This window comes from Nomascus leucogenys, chromosome 22a (assembly GCF_006542625.1).
Source record: "Nomascus leucogenys isolate Asia chromosome 22a, Asia_NLE_v1, whole genome shotgun sequence".
Classification (NCBI taxonomy): Eukaryota; Metazoa; Chordata; class Mammalia; order Primates; family Hylobatidae; genus Nomascus; species Nomascus leucogenys.
In genome coordinates, this window is record NC_044402.1 from 51,472,425 (window position 1) to 51,494,453 (window position 22,029).

The following is a 22,029-nucleotide window of genomic DNA, read 5'->3' on the forward strand; positions in this document are numbered from 1 at the left end:
AGAAAATGAAAATACCAGGCAATTATCAGATCTTGAAAACTTCCACATGTATAGAAAGAAAAACTAAGAGAGTTTAACATGTGGCTCAGGTCTGAGTAGCATTCACATAAGTCAGTAATTTTAATTCTGGCTCTCAATGCACTCAAAATCTCCACCTGCCTACACGAGGAGGATGAAAATGTGTGTGCTGGGGAAGGTATTATGGACTGAAGGGATTTTGAAAAGTCAATACATAATATCTAAAATGGAAACATTTGAAGTGGCATAAATATATATTATCAAGAGACATAAAAATATGAACTAAAAGGCTTCCATGTGGTTGTTTGCCAGGAAGCTGGTGGCTAGGAAGGATTGAGAGAGAGTAGAGGGGAGACCATGTTTTGGAACAGGGGAAATGAAAGGGAAGCAGGTAGCACCTGGAGCCTGCCTCATGCAGAGAACAGGGTTCCACGCAGTGGTCCAGGATCTCAGGGACTTACTGTGGCTGAGGCCACCTGCCCCCAGGACAAGGCCTTGGCACTGCGTCTACTGAAATGTGAGGAGGGAGAAGAGGAGGCCTTCGGACATTTGATCTGAGCAGTCTGGCTTACTCTAGACTCTGTCTTGGCTCCTGTCCAGAGATTAATGTAACAGACTGTCTCCAAATACATCCAAGGGAGTGGAGTTCCTTCCCCTACTCCTTATCTCCCTCAACACCATCCTTTCTGGAAGTGTTGTTCTGAACATGTTCTCGGATTTGTTTTTATCAGTGGAGAAAGAGAGGATAGAAGAGCACTCACCCAGCAGAGCCAGAGGGAGGCAGCTCCAAAGACTCCAGTGGCCACCAGAGCCCACCACGACCCAGGGCTGGAGGTGCACAGTGAGATCCTCAGCGCAGAGGGAGAAATCTCCTAAGGGTAGGAAGGAATAACAGAATTGGGAAGCGTTTCCTTACTTCACAGTGAGTGCAAACATGATGGGAAGGCATAGAGGAAAAGGAAGAAATTACAGGGAAAGGTGCTTATTTAGGGGGAGGTGATACTGCGGGAGGGGTACACCAGACCCAGCACTGGCGTGGGGTAGGAGAAAGAGGTATAACCCTTGACTAGAGAATGGATACTTGAGGATCAGTATAGTTACTAGGTGAAGAGGACTACATGCGTTTTAAGGACGTTGATGTACATTATAGTGTATCATTGGAAGTTAAGGGAAAAGAAAAGAAACTTCATAAATAAAAACAGGCTGCATGTGGTAAAATCAATAATCAGCCCTGGGACTTGTGTTTTCAAAACCCTTTATCCAGGTGCGACACCTCTGATGTCCTGGATTCCCCACCCTCTAGCACCCAGTTCCCTCTCCTGTAATGAGACCTGGGTCAGGAGGAGAGATGGACAGATGGGCCCATGCTGAAGGCAGTCAGTCACCTGTGCCTGCAGATGAGAAACCGACGCCTAACCTGACTGAACCTCATGCGGAAAAAGAATTTGCACCACTAGCCTCCAGCACAGAGATTCCATCCCAGCTCTGTATTTAGTATTTAGAGATTTAGTATTTAGTATTTCGAGATTCCTAAATACCGAGGACTCTGCCCAGTCTGTTTGACCATGCACCTCCTTCCTCACACTGTGGGGCCCCAGCTTTCCCTCCCAATTCCACACCCCCAGATGCTGGTACCATGCTCAGGTTCATCGTGGACACCGCTCCATCCGACATGGCAACACTTTTGATCCAGCCGCTTTCACAACCTCGTTCAGTCTCCTCTGGAGAGAGCCACCGAGCTCTTTGCTGATGAGCTGGGACTAAGGGGAAAGGGCTGCGATCTCGGATGGGGTTGGCAATGGACAGCAAAGTCGTCTTCTAAAGACCAAGTACGCTCTAACTATGGAAATCTAACCACTGACTCCTCCAGAAAAGAAGGAAGCCTTTCTACGCAAGGCTGAAACATGAAATACACTAAGTGTTATATTAAGTACACTAGGTACACTAAGTGGTAAACTTGGTAAACTTAGAGCCCTAAGTGCACGCAGTACACTCAGTAATAATATCAGCCCTAAGTGGTACACTAAGCTGAAACCGCAAACCGCAGCCATCGCAGAGGAACCTCAACTTAAATAGTGTGGAGCGGCCACTGGTTTCAGCGGCTCATAGTCGCCCCCGCGAGGAAGCGCCCGGGAGGCTTCCTGCCCCGCCCAGCGGTGGCCCAGGGCTCAGGGAACCAGGGCCCTTCTCTCCGAGGTTTGTGGCCTGAGAAACTCTCCGCTCCGAATCTGGGCTGGCCTCTCCGGAAAGCCTTGAAACTCAACTCCCGGGTGGGCCAGGAAGGCTGCCCGAGTTGGGAAGCGCCGGCCGGAGCCTTCTTCAAAGCCGAGCTGCTCGCCGCCCTCGAGGCCCAGGCGAGCATGGAGGAGAGACCGGGTCCGCTCAGTGGGGGCCCTTGGTGCCTGGCGACCCCATGAGCCCCCACCCTCCATTCTGGGCCGGGATGGCCCAATCGGACGCTGTGGGGGTCCGTTTGGAAACCACTCTCTGCTTTGAGGATACGCGGGGAGCTTCCCTGGGAGGAGGAAGCTGTGAAGAGGGGCAGACACGAGGCCTCTGGCCAGCCGTTCCTCGGGTCCAGGCCTCCCTGTGTCCACATCTGGTCTCCCGGCTTTTCACAACAGTGACCTTGACAGCGCCCAGAGTCCGCTGCTTCCGTCGGGTCCGCTCTTCCCCTGAGTGGCAGAGAGGGCGCAGCACTGGTGGCTTCAAGAGGTGGCTGTGAGCGCGGGGTTGGGGCCGAGAGCATAGGACCAGAGAGGAGTCGCCAAGCCAGCACCGGTCCCGGGGCACCGTCACCGGCTACCGGCTAGGTCAGGCCCCAGATTCGGGTTTGCCCAGCAGGCGCTCGGCGTCCACGCTCCCTCACCACCTTCCTGCCCTCTAAGGAGGACCTGGCCCATTAGGAAGCCCCGGGCGTTCTGTGGACTGGGTGGTCAAAAATGGTGTGTGGGGGAGGGGGTCAATTGAGATTAGACCTGAAAAACCGGGAACCTGGGGACCAGCAGGGTTGGGGCCCAGGAGGGGACCGAAGCTTCCATCTAAGACAGGTGACTAAGTGAGGGGCAGAGCCGCAACAGGAAGAAAGATTGATTTGTAATTGACTTGTAGGTGTGATCGGTTTTAGTCCCTATCTGACCACCAGAGGTCTGCAGCTCTATCCTTGGTGACTTCTGAAGGCCCCTGGGGAGAGCTGAGCCCAAGACACTTTTTAATTCCACAGACGAACTTCCCCTGAGGCGGGTCTCCTCTGTGCCCAGGGAAGGAAGGCTAGACGTGATGGTTTCTGAAAAAAAGTTACACAGAGAAAAGGTCAAGTCCATTTTTGCTATCCTGTACTGAACACAGATCAATTAACTGGTCCCAGGAGTGATGGCAACAGGCCTATAACTGGTCTCCTAGTTCCTATCCAGCCCTTCCCCCATAAAGTCAGAATCCTGTCCTCTTGGAGCAGTGAATCCCCAGCAGAGGACCTCAGCTCCCAAGCTCCATTCAGCCTGGGCTGCCTGGAACCGGCTACCCTGCCCAGGAGCTGTCAACACCTGGAGCGCAGTGCAGGAAGAATGCAGGGGCGCTTGGCGGGGAGGTGAGTGAGTGCAGATGGGGTTCCTGGAACTCCTTGAGCCCTTGGGTTAGCTCCCACTCAGGCTGTCATGCTTGTCCTCACAAGGCCCACTACTGAGCACGAAGAATGTCCCCAGGAGAGGCAAGGGGTGGGGCAAAGGCAAGTATGGGGTCCCTTGCATTTGTGGCAAAATGGAGAGGGAGATGAGAGGCAAGGAGTACTGGCCCTTACATGGAAACCTAGAGCACACGGCCCAAAGGGAATGGGAAGGGAACCACAGCCACGCACGTCCACAGAAGACTTGGGAGATGGGAGAGGGTAGCTTTGAGGACTGAAATCCCTACCTCACAGGACTCTGGATACTTGGACGATTGCTTCCTCCTGTGCTTCTCTATGAATCTCAGGACTGTGTTAGGAACACTCTCTGCACTCTTATTATTGTAATTCTCTTCTCTCCGGATGGCCTCCTTTCCCTTGGAGTGCAGCAGTGGCCATCAGATTCTTGGGCTGAAGGTCACTGGGTGACTGTGGGATTCTGGGGCCAGTTACTTCCCTTTCTTAGCCACCCCATGCTTTATAAAACTGAGCTCCACAGTCATACTCATCTCTCCCAGTGAAGCTCAAAGGAATTATTAATAAAAAACACAAAAACATAAATGGAATGATGTTTATGGAACCAATTGATTAACGTGGAAAAGTATGGGCTTCCCAGTTTTCTGCCCTTCGCGAGAACTTAATCCTAAAACACTGATCTCACGTCAACCTTCTGCCTTAACTGGGAATTGCTGTGGCCAGTCTGTTCTAAGGGCATCCCGTGAGCCCCTAGAGTTGGAGAACACAAGGCCACTTTTCCTAAACACACACGTGATTCTGTCCTGGCCAGATCAGTGGACTTCCAGTGTCCTTCCTGAGTCACACCGAGGTAAACTGCACAGACCAGAAACCCACATTTTAAAAAGAATAAAATAAAATAAGTGGCCTGTAGTGTGTGGGCTGGGGTTGGTGCGGGCTTCCAGCTTGGCCGCGGGTGTCTGCATGGTTCAGCCCCGGGGCTTTTGTGTCAGGTCTGGCTTGGCTTTGTGTCCGCGAGTTTTTGCCCTGCTCCGCGGCGCTCTTCCGGGGCGGGAGCCGCGAGGCCCGGGCGAGCTCGGGCGGGACCGGCGGCTGTGAAGGCTGCCGGGAGCGGGACTCGCAGTTCCTGGATATGCCAACGTTCCTGGAAGATCCTGGGTCCTGACGAAAGACAAGTTGAAGAGTGAGTTGGTCGCCATTAAAGTAAGGCTCCCGGCCCGGAGCAGCGCAGAGACCAGGACACACAGCTCCGCCTGCAACACTCGGCCCTACCTCTACCCGCCGCGGCGCCGAGAGCGAGCGCCCCGCTTCCCCCAGCTGCGGGTAACTCGAGCTCACCCTGGTCCTGGCTCCAGAGCCGGGCCACCCGCAGCAGGAAAGCCACGAAGAAAACGGTTCAACCCAGACCGAAAGATAAAGCTGATCTCGAGGTAACCGCGCTCACTAATGAAGATCTCGTGGACCCGCTTGCGAGGTGTGGAGAGAAACCTAGTCCTACTGGAGAACAACCAGGAAGCGATGTGAGAAAAAAACCTTGAAACCGAAGGAACCAGGACGATCTGTCGCCCAGGCTGGAATGCAGTGGCGCGAACTCGGCTCACTGCGGCCTCCGCCTCCCGGGTTCAAGAGATTCTGGTGCCTCAGCCTCCCGAGTGGCTGGAACCACAGGCATGCGCCACCTCGCCTGGCTACGTTTTTTGTTTTGTTTTTTGTTTTTTTTGTATTTTTGTTAGGGACGGGCTTTCCCCGTGTTGTCCAGGCTGGTCTCCAACTCCTGAGCTCAAGGGATCCGCCCATCTCGGCGGATTAACAATTTAATCTTCAGCAGAAAATGGAAGGCAGAATTGAAATAAAGGTTCTAGGGAGGGGGGAGAGACAGCATTAGGAGATATACCTAATGCTAAATGACGAGTTAATGGGTGCAGGAAATCAACATGGCACATGGATACATATGTAACAAACCTGCACATTGTGCACATGTACCCTAAAACCTAAAGTATAATAATAAAAAATAATAATAATAAATAAAAAAAGAAAGATATAGAGAAGGAAAAAAAAAAGAAATAAAGGTTCTAATAGATAATGTGACAATGAAGAAGACTAAAGTAAAGATCAAGCTTGAGAAGACAGAACAACTAAAGGGCAGAGCAGAGACTCCAGTAACACTGAAGCAAAGAAGACTTGAGATAGTCAGAGCTATTCTCACGCTGGAATAACTGAGACTGAACGCACAAGTGGAGCTTCAGAAGGCGGAGCTCTGCAGGCCTGGAGTAGGGAGTCTACCAGAGACCGGAGGAGAAGGCCAAGGAAGAGGGTGGAAACCAGAACATTTTCAAATAGATGGTGCAGTAATTTCAGAGAGTGCTCTCACAGTTGAAACTCTAATGGTTTCAGGACACAAAACCTTAGTTGTCAGTAGGGTGACTGGAAATTTCAAGCATGCAGCTCCTATTCTGCAACTCAGTAAATTTTCAAACATACCCCAAACTCCAAAGAGACCACTGGGGGAAAAGAGAAAGAATAAAGAACAGTAGAAAGGTATATTCTTAAGGAAATGTTGCCCTATGAAGCATCTACACCAACAGGAATTGCTGCAGACCAGTCAAAGGGGCTACAGGCAAGCCATTAGAACTCAGTGAGTTCAGGATGGCAGAATCTTTTTCATCTAAATATGTTCCTAAGTGTGTTCCCTTAGCAGATGTCAAGTCAGAAAAGACAAAAAAGGAATGAGCCATTTCCTTATGGACAAAAATTTTGCTGTTTGTTGTAGTAGATTTTGTTTGTTTGTTTTTTGGTCTGTCAAGCTATAGAAACCAACCAAGGATATCTTTTCTCTAATGTTCTTCCTGATGACTCTAGAAACCCAACTGAATGGAATCCATCTGGCACATTCAAGTTGGTCTCCTGTTTTTAATAACTGTATTGAAAAACACTTGTGTACACTTGTTGACTTAAAGAACTTAAAAAAAGGTGATTTCACCTCAATAAATGTAGTATTCCATGAAAAGCAAACAAAATATATATAAATGAACTTCATTAGAGTGTTTTTGAACTCTGGACTAGCAGGAGATCACTTCATGCCATATGAAAATCTTTTTTAGCTCTGAAAATTTTGTAGTGTTTTTAAAATTTTTTCTTCTCATTGTCCAAACCCATGCAGGGTTTCTTTAAAATGTGGACATCTGGTTTCATTTTTTAAAAAAGACATATATATATACATATATATTTTGTGGAAACAAGAAGGGAAAAACATGGTAATATAGTATGAAGTTACACATTTAAATACTTTGAATTCTTACAGAAAAGAGTGTAAGAATTATCTTCTGCTGAATAAAAACTTTACAGACATGGGAGACAATTAAATTTGGTAAGAGAAAAAGTAACATGGTTGTACTTTTTGTAACTGCTACAAAATTTGATGGTGTTTATGAGGAAAAGTACAGCAATAATCTCTTCTGTAACTTTTATTAATAGTAATGTTAGACTCAGAAATGGTGGCCTCCATGTTCTTCGGCCAGCTGTTGGTGGCCGCCACCCTTCAGACCACACTGCGGGCCGCTGCTCAGGTTCTGGGAAGTTCTGGATTCTTTATTAACCATGGACTCCAAGTACAGCAGCAACAGCAAAGGAATCTCTCACTACATGAATACATGAGTATGGAATTATTGCAAGAAAGTGGTGTCTCTGTTCCCAAAGGATATGTGGCAAAGTGACCAGATGAAGCTTATGCAATTGCCAAAAAATTAGATTCAAAAGATGTTGTGATGAAGGCACAGGTTTTAGCTGGTGGTGAAGGCAAAGGAACATTTGAAAGTGGCCTCAAAGGAGGAGTGAAGATGGTTTTCTCTCCAGAAGAAGCAAAAGCTGTTTCTTCACAAATGATTAGGAAATAGTTGTTTACCAAGCAAATGGGAGAAAAGGGCAAAATATGCAATCAGGTATTGGTCTGTGAGTGAAAATATCCCACGAGAGAGTGCTACTTTGCAATAACAATGGAAAGGTCATTTCAAGGTCTTGTATAAATAGGAAGTTCACATAGTGGGGTCAACATTGAAGATGTTGCTTCTGAGACTCCTGAAGCAATAATTAAAGTACATATTGATATTGTAGAAAGCATCAAAAAGGGATAAGCTTGCACAGAAGATGGGATTTCCATCTAATATTGTGGCTTCAGCAGCAGAAAACATGATCAAGCTTTACAGCCTTTTTCTGAAATACGATGAGACCGTGGTAGAAATAAATCCAACGGTGGAAGATTCAGATGGAGCTCTACTGTGTATTGATGCAAAGATCAATTTTGACTCTAATTCAGTCTATCGCCAAAAGAAAATCTTTGATCTATAGGACTGGACCCAGGAAAATGAAAGGAACAAAGATACTGCTAAGGCAGATCTCAACTACACTGGCCTTGATGGAAGTATAGGCTGCCTAGTAAATGGTGCTGGTTTGGCTATGGCCACAATGGATATAATAAAACTTCATGGAGAGACTCCAGCCAACTTCCTTGATGTTGGTGGTGGTGCTACAGTCCATCAAGTAACAGAAGCATTTAAGCCTATCACTTCAGATAAAAAGGTACTGGCTATTCTGGTCAACATTTGTGGAGGAATCATTCACTGTGATATTATAGCAAAGGGTATAGTCATGGCAGTAAAAGGTTTGGAAATTAAAATACCTGTTGTGGTACAGTTACAAGGTACATGAGTTGATGATGTTAAGGCACTAAAAGCAGACAGTGGACTTAAAATATTTGCTTGTGATGATTTGGTGGAAGCTGCTAGAGTGGTTGTAAGGCTCTCTGAAATAGTGAAGTGAAGCAAGCACATGCGGATGTGAAATTCCCGTTGCCAATATGATCTGAAAACCCAGTGATGGCTGAAGGTGTTAAATGTGCTACAATCATTAAGGATACTGTGTTCTGTGTTATTGTTCTTTTAAGTGTGTGGAGATTGTAGTTGCCATCTAGGCACACAAACATTTAAAAGCATTTGGTTTGCATTTAATTCTACCATTCAGAATGGACTGTTTGTAGGAAGCAAGTATAATGCAAATATCTTCTTTATTTTGTCACAGCCAGTCTTTTTTGCTTCTCCTACAAAATGCAACTTGCAATATGACAGTTTATTATTGTTGGATACAAAGTTCTTCATTGATAAGAGTCCTATAAATAAAATAAATATGAAGATAAAGCTTTATTCTTCAGTGTTAAAATACAGTATATCTAATAACTAGCCTCATTAGTAGACCAGTATATTAAAACTATGTTTTATGTAAAAAGTGTTTATCTTCAGCACCAAATACATAATAAATGTAACAATCACTATTTATAAACAGAGCTTTCAAACACTCCTCAGAAAATCAAAATACTTTTAAGTATTTTGATGAAGTAAGTTTGTAATTATTTGAACATTGTTTTAATCATTAGGAAACGCTAATAACTGCAAGTATTCCTGATTCTGTGGTATTAAGAAGCACCTGTAGGTTTGTTTCAAATAAAGGCATATTTACCAAGGGAAAAAGATAGTAATGTTATTATTGTAGCCCTATCATATTCACTTTTTAAACGACTGGCTTTTAAAAGTATCATGAAAGTCGTACTTCAGTAAAACCCATTTAAGTACAGTTGATGTTTAGCAGGGATCTTTTAGTGCAGCATATACATGCTTTAGAGAACTGTTGGCTGGCTGTACATGTTTTTAAAAGCTGTTAGCTAGCTATGAGGCTACAGTTGAAAATTACACTTTTTATGAGAAATTGTAAACACTGGTCTTATATTTCATCTGGATTCCTTATTGTATCATCTTCTGTTAACAAAAAGAAATTTTCCCAGTTTTTTTGCCTTATATTTCCCAGCACAATTTGATTTAAAAGTACAAAAAGTATTTGCTTTTAAATTGCATCATAAGCAAGTGTTAATACTCTGGGCTTTTTTATGTTTGTTTGTTTGTTTGTTTGTTTTTTGAGATGGAGTCTCGCTCTATCGCCCAGGCTGGAGTGCAGTGGTGCTATCTCGGCTCACTGCAAGCTCGACCTCCCAGGTTCACGCCATTCTCCTGTCTCAGCCTCCTGAGTACCTGGGACTACATGTGCCCGCCACCACACCTGGCTAATTTTTTGTATTTTTAGTAGAGATGGGGTTTCACCATGTTAGCCAGGATGGTCTCGATCCCCTGACCTCATGATCCGCCCGCCTCAGCCTCCCAAAGTGCTGGGATAACAGGCGAGAGCCACCGCGCCCAGCCTAGTGGCAGTTAATACTTACAGGTGGCTGGTAGCGGTGGTTCACGCTTATAATCCCAGCACTTTGAGAGGCTGAGGTGGGCAGATCTCTTGAGCCCAGCAGTTCCAGACCAGCCTGAATACCTGACAGAACCCCTTGTCTACCAAAATACAAGAAAATTAGCCAGGCTTGGTGGCACATGCCTGCAGTCCCAGCTACTCAGGAGGCTGAGGTGAGAGGATCACCTAAGCCCAAGAGGTCAAGGCTGCAGTGAGCCATGACCATGCCACAGCCGCTGTACTCCAGCCTGGGTGATAGAGTGAGACCCTGTCTCAAATAATGATAATGATAATGATAACAATAATAATAATTAAAGTTGTATACTTAGAGTTGTAAACTCTGAATATGAAGTGGACATGGTGATTTTGTGTACTCTTGAAATGGTTATCTTTGTGATTGATTTTTTAAGCTGCAATTTACCTCATGAATAATTTGGTTACATAAACTAGTAAGTGACTGAAATTCGAATAGAGTTGAGTAAAACATGAAAATTTTAAACTAACTCATTTCAGTTTCAACTTTCCAGTCACTGACCATAAAGCACATTAAAAATGTAAGTTAGTCTTCAATATCATCTGAAATGAAAAGATACTTTTAAAAAAAGGAAGCTAAAAATATATATTTAGAACAGCACACAATTTTGATTTGAATTAGCCCTGTTCTGATATTCAGTTTTTAGATATTCTGAAGATATTTTCACTGACTGCAATTGAGACCACAAGGACTTGTAGGTCTGGCCCTGCAGAGTGAGTGGCAAAGTCCTGTTTGCCATATTAGGGAACATTTTCACAGGCTCCAAGGCTTAGGATATGGACATTTGGGGGCCCATTCTTCTGCTTACCATGTTACTTCAATGATGTTTGCTCTGCTAGATTTTCACTAATAGTAAAAAGTAAACAAACAGATCTGGAGAAAAATGGAAGATAAGAGGCAGGACTAACTGCAGCTCTTCCTGGGACAGACAGAACAGCATGTGGTGACTCACATCATGAACTTTTGATTCAAGAACCACCACAGGATCATATCAGGAAAACCAACAGAATTCACAGACCCTTTGAAAGAAGTGACTTGTCGCTGCAAACTCTGTGAGACAGCTGAAAAACTGTGAGTTCCCAAAGTGTGAGAGAGGGAAAGTCTGCCTCCAAACACACATCCTCACTGGGGAACCGAAAATCTGAATCATGGGAGAAGTACTTAACCTTACCTAGAACTGAAACAAATTTAGAGAGTGAAATATGAAAGTAGAAGAAGCAGTGGGAAGAGCCCTGTAGGCACTCCTGGGCCTAGGGAAGCCCAGGGAAGTCATTTCTGACTATATCTCACAGCGGTCCCCTGGGAGGGCAGACAGTGGAATTGGGGAAGGGCCACAGGGCGAAGGAGGCTTCCAGTAAAACTTTGTAATAATTTTGACCAAGCGTGAATTTTCCTGGGCAATATCAAGGGTGGAAGGGGTGAACGACAAAGGCAGATATGAGCACAGAAGCCATGGCAGGCAGGGAAGGGTGAGACCTGAAAGCCCTGCTTGCTTTCTCAGTAGGGAGGCTTATAGCCTGGAGCAAGATGGGAGCTGCGTGAGGCCTGTCAGTGCAGGCTTTCACCCACTTCCCTGGTGACCTGTATGAAGCAGCAGAGGCAGCCATAATCTCACTCCACAACTCCATTGGCCTGAGAACCAGCCTCCCATCCCACACAGTGACCACAGCAATCCCCACCCAAGGAGAGTCTGAGCATGACCAGCATTTGAGAAAATCTGCATATTAAACAAAACTAAAACCAAGGATTCTCAGAGACTCCACTTCACTTCCCTGCTACCTCCACCAGAGCAGGTGCTGGTATCCATGGCTAAGAGACCTGATGATGGATCACATCACAGGACTCTGCAGACACTCCCCATTATCAGCCTGGAGACCAGTAGCTTTGCCAGGTGGTTTAGACTCAGAAGAACAATAACGATAATTGCAGCCCAACTCTCAGGAAGCCCCATCCTGAGGGGAAGGGGAGAGCACCACATCAACGGATCACCCCATGGGACGAAAGAATCTGAACAGGAGTCTTTCAGTCCCAGATCTTTCCTCTGACATCGTCTACCCAAATGAGAAGGAACCAGAAAAACAATTCTGGTAATGTGACAAAGCAAAGTTCTTTAACACCTCAAAAAGATCACACTAGTTCACCAGCAATGGACCCAAACCAAGAAGATATCTCTGAATTGCCAGAAAAAGAATTCAGAAGGTCAATTATTAAGCTACTTAAGGAAGCACCACAGAAAAGTGAAAACTAGCTAAAAAAAATGTTTTTAATAATACAGAATATAGATGAAAAATCTTCAGAGAAATAGATGTCATAAATAAAAAACAATCACAACTTCTGGAAATATAGGACACCCTTAGAGAAGTGCAAAATACACTGGCAGGTTTCAACAATAGAATCAAACAACTAGAAGAAAGAACTTCGGAGCTCCAAGACAAGGCTTTCAGATTAACTCTGACAAAAACAAAGAAAAAAGAATCAAATGAACAAAGCCTCCAAGAAGTTTGAAATTATGTTAAATGACAAAACTTAAGAATAATTGGTGTTCCTGAGGAAGAAGAGAAATCTGAAAGTTTGAAAATTTTATTTGAGGGAATAATTGAGGAAAACTTCCCTGGCCTTGCTACACATCTGGACATTCAAATACAAGAAGCTCAAAGAACACCTGGGAAATTCATCTTGAAAAGATCATCACCTAGACACATAGTCATCAGGTTACCTAGGGTCAAGATGAAGGAAAGAATCTTAAGAGTTGTCAGGCAAAAGCATCAAGTAACCTGTAAAGGAAAACCTATCAGATTAACAGCAGATTTATCAGCAGAAACCCTACAAACTAGAAGGGATTGGGGTCCAATCTTTAGACACTTAAACAAAATAATTATCAACCCAGAATTTTCTATCCAGTAAAAGTGATGAAGGAAAAGATAAAGCTTTTTTTTTTTTTTTTTTTGAGACGGAGTTTTGCTCTGTCACCCAGGCTGGGGTGCAGTGGCACAATCGCGGCTCACTGCAAGCTCCACCTCCTAGGTTCATGCCATTCTCCTGTCTCAGCCTCCCAAGTAGCTGGGACTACAGGCGCCCACCACTACGCCCAGCTAATTTTTTGTACTTTTAGTAGAGACGGGGTTTCACCATGTTAGCCAGGATGCTCTCGATCTCCTGACCTCATGATCCGCCTGCCTCAGCCTCCCAAAGTGCTAGGATTACAGGCATGAGCCACTGTGCCCAGCAGAAAGATAAAGTATTTTTCATACAAATAAATGCTGAGAGAATTTGCCACTAACAAGCCAGCACTATAAGAACTACTAAAAGATGTTCTAAATCTTGAACCAAAACCTTGAAATACACCAAAATGTGACCTCCTTAAAGCATAAATCTCACAGGGCCTATAAAACAATCACAGTACAAAAAAAAAAGGTATTTAGGCAACACTAGCATAATGAATAGAATAGTACCTCATATCTCAATACTAACACTGAATGTAAATGGCCTAACTGCTCCACTTGAAAGATACAGAATTGCAAAATGGATAAGAATTCACCAACTAAGTATCTGCTGTCTTCAAGAGACTCACCTAACACATAAGGACACATATAAACTTAAGATAAACTGATGGAAGAAGATGTTCCATGCAAATGGGCACCAAAAGCAAACAGGAGTAGCTATTCTTACATCAGAGAAAATAGACTTTAAAGCAACAACAGTTTAAAAAGACAAAGAGGGACATTATATAATGACAAAAGGACTAGTCTGACAGGAAAATATCACAATCCTAAATATATGTGCACCTAATACTGGAGCTCCCAAATTTATAAAACAATTACTACTAGACTTAAGAAATGAAATAGACGGCAACACAATAATAGTGGGGGACGTTAATACTCTACTGACAGCACTAGACAGGTCATCAAGATCGAAAGTCAACAAAGAAACAATGGACTTAAACTCTACCCTAGAACAAATGGATTTAACAGATATTTATAGAACACTCCACCTAACAACTGCGGAATGTACATTCGATTCATTAGCACATGGAACATTCTCCAAGATAGATCATATGATAGGCCACAAAACAAGTCTTAAAAAATTTGAGAAAATTGAAATTATGTCAGGTACTCTCTCAGACCACAGTGGAATAAAATTGGAAATCAACACTAAAAGGAGCCCTCAAAACCATGCACATATGTGGAAATTAAGTAACCTGCTCCTGAATGATCAATGGGTCAACAATACATTCAAGATGGAAATACAAAAATTCTTTGAACTGGCCTGTGTGATGGCTAAATCCTTTAATCCCTACACTTTGGGAGGCTGAGGCAGGTGGATCACCTGAGGTCAGGGATTTGAGAGCAGCCTGACTGACATGGTGAAACCTTGTCTATAGTAAAAATACAAAAACTAGCTTGGCGTGGTGGTGGGTACCTGTAGTCCCAGCTACTCAGGAGGCTGAGACAGGAGAATTGCTTTGCTTGAACCCGGGAGGGGGAGATTGCAGTGAGGTGAGATGGTGCCACTGCAGTCTAGCCTGGGTGACAGAGCAAGACTCTGTCTCAAAAAAAAAAAAAATTCCTTGAACTGAACGATAACAGTGACCGAACCTATCAAAACCTCTGGGATACAGAAAAAGCAGTGCTAAGAGGAAAGTTCATAGCATTAAATGCCTACATCAAAAAGTCTGAAAGAGCACAAATAGACAATCTAGGGTCACACCTCCAGGAACTAGAGAAACAAGAACAAACCAAACCCAAACGAGCAGAAGAAAAAAAAATAACCTAGATCGGAGCAAAACTAAATGAAATTGAAACAAAAAATTACAAAAGATAAGTGAAACAAAAAGCTGCTTGTTTGAAAAGATAAATCAAATTGATAGACAATTAGTAAGATTAACCAAGAAAAGAAGGAAGAAGATCCAAATAAGCTCAGTGAGAAACAAAACAGAAGATATTACAACCAATACCACAGAAATACAACAGATCATTCAAGGCTACTATGAACACCTTTATGCACATAAACTAGAAAACCTAGAGGACATGGATAAATTCCTGAAAATATACAACCCTCCTAGATTAAACCAGGAAGAAATGGAAACCCTGAACAGGCCAATAACAAGCAGTGAGATTGAAATGGTAATTTAAAAAGTTACCGGCTGGGCACAGTGGCTCACACCTGTAATCCCAGCACTTTGGGAGGCCTAGGCGGGCAGATCACCTGATGTCGGGAGTTTGAGACCAGCCTGACCAACATGGAGAAACCCTGTCTCTTCTAAAAATACAAAAAAATTTGCCAGGGTTGGTGGTACATGCCTGGAATCCCAGCTACTCAGGAGGCTGAGGCAGGAGAATCACTTGAACCCAGGAAGTGGAGGTTGCAGTGAGCAGAGATCGTGCTATTGCACTCCAGCCTGGGTGACAAGAGTGAAACTCCACCTCAAAGAAAAAAAAAGGTACCAGCAACAAAAAAAAAGAGCCCAGAACCAGATGGATTCACAGCGGAATTCTAACAGACATTCAAAAAAATGGTACCAATACCATTGACACTATTACAAAAGGTAGAGAAAGAGAGAATCCTCTCTAAATCATTCTATGAAACCAGTATCACCCTAATACCAAAACCAGGAAAGGACATAACAACAACAACAAAAAATACAGGCCAATATACCTAATGAGCATAGATGCAAAAATCCTCAAAACATACTAGTGGCCAGGCACAGTGGCTAACACCTGTGATCTCAGCACTTTGGGAGGCCGAGGTGGGCCGATCACTTGAGGCCAGGAGTTCCAGACCAGCCTGACCAACATGGAGAAACCCCATCTCTACTAAAAATAGAAAATTAGCATGCCTGTAGTCCCAGCTACTCGGGAGGCTGAGGGAGGAGAATCGCTTGAGCCCAAGAGGCGGAGGTTGCAGTGAGCCAAGATCATGCCATTGCATTCCAGCCTGGGCAACAAGAGCGAAACTCCATCTGGAAAAAAAAAAAATACTAGCTAACAGAATCCAACAGCGGATCAAAACAATAATCCACCATGATCAAGTGGGTTTTCTACCAGAGATGCAAGGATGGTTTAACATACGAAAGTCAATAAATGTAATACACCACATAAACAGAATTAAAAACAAAAATCACATGATCATCTCAATAGATGCAGAAAAATCATTTCACAAAATCCAGCATCCCTTTATGATTAAAACCCTCAGCAGGGTTGGGCATGGTGGCTAATGCCTGTAATCCCAGCACTTTGGAAGGCTGAGGGGGGTGGATCACGAGGTCAGGAGATCAAGAACGTCCTGGCTAATGCGGTGAAATCTTGTCTCTACAAAAAAAATACAAAAAACTAGCCAGGCTTGGTGGTGGGTGCCTCTAGTCCCAGCTACGTGGGAGGCTGAGGCAGGAGAATGGTGTGAACCCGGGAGGCGGGTGAGCCGAGATCCTGCCACTGCATCCAGCCTGGGCGACACAGCGAGACTACGTCTCAAAAACAAAACAAAACAGGCTGGGTGCGGTAGCTCACGCTTGTAATCCCAGCACTTTGGGACGCCGAGGCGGGCGGATCATGAGGTCAGGAGATCGAGATCACGGTGAAACCCCGTCTCTACTAAAAATACAAAAAATTAGCAGGGCGTAGTCCCAGCTACTCGGAGAGGCTGAGGCAGGAGAATGGCGTGAACCTGGGAGGCGGAGCTTGCAGTGAGCCGAGATTGCGCCACTGCACTCCAGCCTGGGCAAGAGAGCGAGACTCCATCTCAAAAAAAAAAAAAAAAAAAACCCTCAGCAAAATCAGCATAGAAGGGACATACCTCAAGGAAATAAAAGGCATCTATGACAAACCCACAGCCAACATTATACTGAATGGAGAAAAGTTGAAACCATTCCTGCTGAGAACTGGGACAAGTCAAGGACTCCCATTTTCACCACTTCTATTCAACATATTACTGGATGTCCTAACCAGAGCAATCAGACAAGAGAAAGAAATAAAGCACATCTAAATTGGTCATGAGGAAGTCAAACTGTCGTTGTTTGCTGATGACATGATTGTATACCTAGAAAACCCTAAGGAGTCATCCAAAAGTCTCCTAGAATGGGTGAACAAATTCAGCAGTTTCATGATACAAAATTAGTGTACAAAAATCAGTAGCTCTGCTATACACCAACAGCCACCAAGCTGAGAATCAAATCAAGAACTCAACCCCTTTTACTTAGCTGTGACAAAAATAGAGTACTTAGGAATATACTTAACCAAGGAGGTGAAAGATCTCTACAAGGAAAACTACAAAACACTGCTGAAAGTAATCACAAATGACACAGACATCCCATGCTCATGGATCCCATGAGCTATTGTAATGATGTATTACATTACAATAAATGTAATGGTGTATTACATTTATTGACTTTCATATGTTAAACCATCCTTGCATCTCTGGTAGGAAACCCACTTGATCATGGTAGATTATTGTTTTGATATGCTGTTGTATTCTGTTAGCTACACATCCCATGCTCATGGATGGGTAGAATCAATATTGTGAAAATGACCATAATGCCAAAAGCAATCTACAAATTCAATGTGATTTTCATCAAAATACCACCATCATTCTTCACAGAACTAGAAAAAAAAATCCTAAAATTCATATGGAACAAAAAAAGACCCTGCACAGCCAAAGTAAGACTAACCAAAAAGAACAAATCTGGAGGCATTACATTACCCAACTTCAAACTATACTATAAGGCTGCAGTCACCAAAACAGCATGGTAGTGGTATAAAAATAGGCCTATAGACCAATGGAACAGAATAGAGAACTCAGAAATAAAACCAAGTACTGATAGTCAACCGAACTTCAACAAAGCAAACAAAAACATAAACTGGGGAAAGGACACAGTATTCAACAAATGGTCCTGGGTTAATTGGCAGGCCACATATAGAAGAACGAAACTGGATTATCTTCTCTCACCCTATACAAAAATCAACTCAAGATGGATCAAAGACTTAAATCTAAGGCATGAAACCATAAAAATTTTAAAAGACAACATAAAAAAAAAACCTTCTAAACATTGCCTTAGGCAAAGACTTCATGACCAGGAACCCAAAAGCAAATACAACAAAAACAAAGATAAATAGATGGGACTTATTAAACTAAAAGCCTCCGCACAGCAAAGAAAGAATCAGCAAAGTAAATAGACAACCCACAGAGTGGGAGAAAAATCTTCACAATCTACACATCTGACAAAGATTAATATCCAGAATCTGCAAAGAATTCAAACAAATCAGCAAGAACAAAACAAACAATACTATCAAAAAATGCACTAAGGTCATGAATAGAAAATTCTCAAAAGAAATATACAAATAGCCAACAAATATATGAAAAAAATGCCCAACATCACTAATGATCAGGGAAATGCAAATCAAAACCACAATGCAATAACACCTCACTCCTGCAAGAATGACCATAATCAAAATATCGAAAAAAAAATAGATGTTGGCATGGATGTGACGAAAAGGGAACACTTTTACACTGCTGGTGGGAATGTAAACTAGTACAACAATTATAGAAAACAGTATGGAGATTCCTTAAATAACTAAAAGTAGATCTACTGTTTGATCCATCAATCCCACCATTGGATATCTACCCAGAGGAAAAGAAGTCATTATACAAAGAAGATACCTGCATATACATGTTAATAACAGCACAATTTGCAATTGCAAAAATATGGAACCAGCCCAAATGCCCATAAATCATCGAGAGGATAAAGAAAATGATGCATATGTTTACCATGGAATACTACTGAGCCATAAAAAGGAATGAAATAATGGCATTCGCAGCAACCTGGATGGAAATGGAGACCATTATTCTAAGTGAAGTAACTCAGGAATGGAAAACCGAACATGGTATGCCCTCACTCATAAATGGTAGCTAAGCTATGAGAATGCAAAGGCACAAGAATGATAAAATGGACTTTGAGGACTCAGGGGAAGAGGGGTAGGCAGGTGAGAGATAAAAGACTACACATTGGGTACATTGTATGCTGCTCAAGTGATGGGTGCACCAAACTCTCAGATATCAACACTAAAGAACTTATTCACGTAACCAAACACCACCTGTTCTCCCAAAAACCTATTGAAATAAAAAAAATTAAAAAATAAAACAACCCCACCCCCAAAAAAAGAAATAAAGAAGACATAAATAAGGGCGGAGAAATACTATGTTCAAAGATTGGAATATTCAGTAGTGTTGAGGTACCAAGTATCCCGCAATTGACCTGTAGATTAAATGCAATTCCAATCAAAATCCTGGCAGGGCTGAATCTAAAAGTTAAAAAAATAAAAATAAAAATAAATCCTGGCAGGTTTTTTTAAAAAAGAAATTACCAAGCTGATTTGTCAATTTATATGGAAATCTGAAGGACTCTGAATAGCCACAATAATTTTTCAAAAGAAGAAACTTGGAAAATACACACTACCTGATTACAAGACTTACTATAAAGCTCCAGGCATCAAGGTTGTGTTATTGGCATAAGAATAGCCATGAATCAGTGGAATAGAATAAAGAGTACATGAATAAAACCACACATATATGTCTCTGAAAAATGCTTTAAGGGGAAAGGATAGTGTTTTCAACAAATGGTGCTGAAAAAAAATGACAAGAAATAGAAGGAACACCATATCCAAAAACTCATTTGATATAAATCATAGATATAAACATAAGAGCTAAAGTTGCTAGCCTTCTAAAACAGTGCTACCCAATAGGCTATAATATGAGTCACAAATGTGAGCCACATCGGTAATCTTTAATTTTCTAGTAGCCACATTTTAAAAAGTAAAAAGTAATCAATAAAATTATTTTTAACAATGTTTTATTTAACCCAATACATCCAAAATATAATTTTAGCATGGAATCAATATAAAAGATCATTGGCATATTTAACATTTTTTTCTCATACTTAGTCTTTCTTGAAATTATTCCTTAGAGCCTCCAGGGCTTAGAAATTCGTTAATTTTACATCCTGCCACGTCAAGATTTCTTCCAGTTCCGGGGATTCTAGGATTTGCAGAAGACATCAGTACCACTTACATTTCCAACTCTGGGTCCAGGAAACAAAGAGTACAGAGACACAGTCCGGGCTGCCACCCACCTTAGCCTCCTCCTCTCCTAGCCTTCCTCCACACACCAGGCCCCTCACCCTGCCGTCAAGCTCGAGGTTTCATGAAGTCCCAGGTACTGGTGGGAAGTGGTCAGGAGATAACACAAATCCTGATCTCCGCAACCAGCCTCAGGAAGTCCTTCTGAAACCTACCCAGCCCCATTCCTGCCGCAGCCTGGGTGCTTTCCCCGGCGGAGCCCCACGTCTGCAGAGGGTGATTCTAGAACACCCTTCCTCCCAATAACCCAGGGCTCCATCCTTCATCTGCTTCAGGACTCAGCTCGCACGGCGCCTCTCGGGAAATCTCACACTCATAACAATAACTTAAAATTGCACCTGGCTCCTTTCATCTTCCGTGCCTTGCTTTTCTCTTAATCATCCTTTATTTTCGGACACCCCTGTAGTTGACTTCAGTGACTTTTTATTGGCCACGCCTTTCAACCAAAGGTAAATTCCTTGAGGGCCATGATTTGTGCCTGTTTGGATTTGACCCAAGCGCCTAGAATAGCGCCTGACGAAAAGTAGATGCTCAACCAACAGTTAGGGGCTGAATAAATCTAGAGACCAGAACCTCTTAAAGTTGAGTCTGAGGCTGACAGGTCGGTATTTTCCCAATATGTGATTTTTTGAGGTCCACAGGGGAGCGGTGGGGAGAGGCTTACCCAGGGTGGTGAGTGCAGCCTCAGTGGAAGAAATCCCCGTGCGCCCCCTCCTGCCGCAGAGGAAGACAGACCCCAGCGGATCCTCCAGGGTGCAGTCTCCAGGGCGGAGTCCCGGGGCGCTTCGGGCAGGCAGTCTGGGCCAAAGCGCCAAAATCCGCCGCTGTCGCTCAGCTGCAGCATGTTTCGCGCTGGGGAGCCTCTCCTGGTGGGCGACCGTCATGAACAATCGACGAGACCAGAAATTAGATTTGAGTCCAGAATCAAGGACCTTTAATCAGGGATTGGAGATGGCAGGGGGCCAGGATTAAGGGATATAGACAGCAGGTCCTGTCTGCTCAGGTTGCAAATGGGAAGAAGAGGCCGGATGCCAGGGTCCTGGACTCTCAGGGTTCGGGTGGGGCCAGAATCCTGGACTCTCAAGGCTGGGGAGGGGCCGCCCTCCAGGATCCAATAGGGTGTAGGTTCAGATGCCTGGGTCCTGGAGGTCCGGGCAGTGGCGGAGGAACCGCCCTCGGGTTCCCGATGGATTGGAGGCAAATTCTCAGCCCAGTCGGATCCCAGAAATCCTTGTAACCCAATATAGTCTCCAGCTCCGATGCCATGTCCTTCCCGGGTCCCTCCATGCTAGGGCTGGAGACTCAACTAGGGGATTCCGGGGAGGAGGGATCTTCGTCTCTGGAAGCAGCAGAACAAATTTCAAGGACTCAGGAGTCCAAGGCCTCATTCCAAAAACACTGAAAGGCTGCGTACTGGGAGCACAGTATGTCTGTGGGGTCCACCCGGACCTGGGAATCAGGTCTTGGGGCCTGCAGACCTCCCTCTGCCTTGAGGTCAGAGTCCACTGCCATTAACTGGGAGGAAACATCTGTCACGGGACGGGGTCGCCCGCATGTGCACAGAGTCTTGTTCTGTGGCCGAGACCCGAAGGGGAACCTGGGGAGGTCCCAGGTGGGGAAGGGACAGGGGAGCTGAGTGTCTCTCCTCAGTCCTTCGGCCACACGGGAGCGCTGTCGCTCTGCGCTCGGGTTCTGATGAGCCGCTCTGGAGAGGACGGGGCGGTGGTCTGAATAAGACAGAGATTGATGATCCAGAAAGGATGCATCAATGAGGCGGGGCTGGGGTTGTCCAGGGGGTGGAAAGGCCTTCTGAGAAGCCCTGGACTGCGCAGGGTTCCGCCTCTGCGGAACAGAGGAGGGCTCTGGAGCTGCCTGTCTCTGAGGTTTCCAACTCCTCCTTGCAAACCCTCCCTGCAGCCTTTTCATGGCAACAC

The 22,029-nt window shown here is 44.3% G+C and overlaps 1 protein-coding gene and 1 pseudogene across 1 annotated transcript in view; both read left to right on the forward strand.

The window, feature by feature from the left end:
- The window catches only part of LOC100588639 (HLA class I histocompatibility antigen, A-11 alpha chain-like), a 462,712-nt gene that overhangs the window by 429,152 nt on the left and 11,531 nt on the right, over nucleotides 1–22,029 (forward strand).
- LOC100598831 lies at nucleotides 7,147–8,511 on the forward strand (annotated as a pseudogene).